A 1,300-nucleotide genomic window follows, 5' to 3' on the forward strand; every position below is an offset into this window, starting at 1 on the left:
TGCACAAAAACTAACAACAACAGGCATTTATACGATTTTGTTGCAGGAAAATAAATATTGGCTAGAGTAAAGACTATAAGCGCCAAAGTCCACTGATATTCTAAACAAAGTTAATCCAAGGCAAGCAGTTGCCAGCTATTGATACTTCATGGTGACGCGACAGCGCTGTGGAGGCTTTGAGGCTGGGCAACCATATAAATAATTAAGCCGAGCACTGGCTGTTGCATTACGCTCCAGATATGCGACAAGGCTAAGGCCCCGACAACAGTTAACGCTCAAGGTGCAGTTGTTGGTGGGGCAGTGAGGCTTAGGAACACTTGAACACCATTGCCTGTGTGTCGGTTGAGTGTTGGTGGGAGACGGTGGTGGGTAGTTTGGGGCTAGTAGACTTGTTGGGTGGGTGGTGGTGCTCCTGGTTAGCCGTTAAGTGAACGGCGCAACAGGACGAGGGGTGAAATAGGCTGTCTGCAAATTACTCGACCAGCAGCTGTCGGTGGCAGCGCAAGCGAGTGGCAACATTTAAATGGCTTCCTGCATTGGCGGCGGCAAGTTTCAACACAAAAACAACTCGAAACCAAAAAGTCTAAGAAGTGAGTAATCCAAAACACCCCGAAACAGCCAGTCAAAGATATCATCGTTGAGAGAAAAGCTACGATTCTTTTCTGCACTTCCTTTCATACACGTGTATGTGTAGTTGTGTGTATTTTACCACTTACATTTATGCATATGCATTCTCTGTTCTCTTTTATGCACTTTACATTGCCTTTTATGTCTTTTTATCGTTTGTACTTTTCGAGTGCTTTGTCTTCCGCTTTCTTCGGGAGCATTTCAACAAATGCAAGTACAGTTACGTGCGCATGTGTGCGTTTGTTTGGCAGTCGCCTATATGGTTTCGCCGTTAGTAGCCCCATTCAATGACACACATGCGCCTACGTGCCGCCGCTCTAAAGTGTAAGCGACTAAGCGTCGCAACATTCCTGGCTCTAGCGTGCCCCATTATGCAATTGAATGCCCGTCTGCGCGCTTACTCTACTTTGAAGTGCTGGTCTCCCGTCTTCCAGTGCTAAAGCCTCGTATGCCTGGCTCTGAAACAATGCTGCCCAAGTAACTGTTGACGTTTCTACAGGTTTTTCTCAAATCTTTGTTGTGCTGTTGTTTCTTTATTTGAGCCAAATTTATTGTACGCCACCATGTTTTTGAGTTTTGAGTATGGTGAAATCATTATTATTTTTATTATGTTTCGGAGACCGACTTTAACAAGTGCAAAATTGCCGTGGATTGTGCCACGGCGTGTGTGCGG

The sequence above is a fragment of the Bactrocera latifrons genome, unplaced genomic scaffold (assembly GCF_001853355.1).
Source record: "Bactrocera latifrons isolate USDA-ARS-PBARC rearing strain unplaced genomic scaffold, ASM185335v1 scaffold_60, whole genome shotgun sequence".
In the NCBI taxonomy this organism is placed as follows: Eukaryota; Metazoa; Arthropoda; class Insecta; order Diptera; family Tephritidae; genus Bactrocera; species Bactrocera latifrons.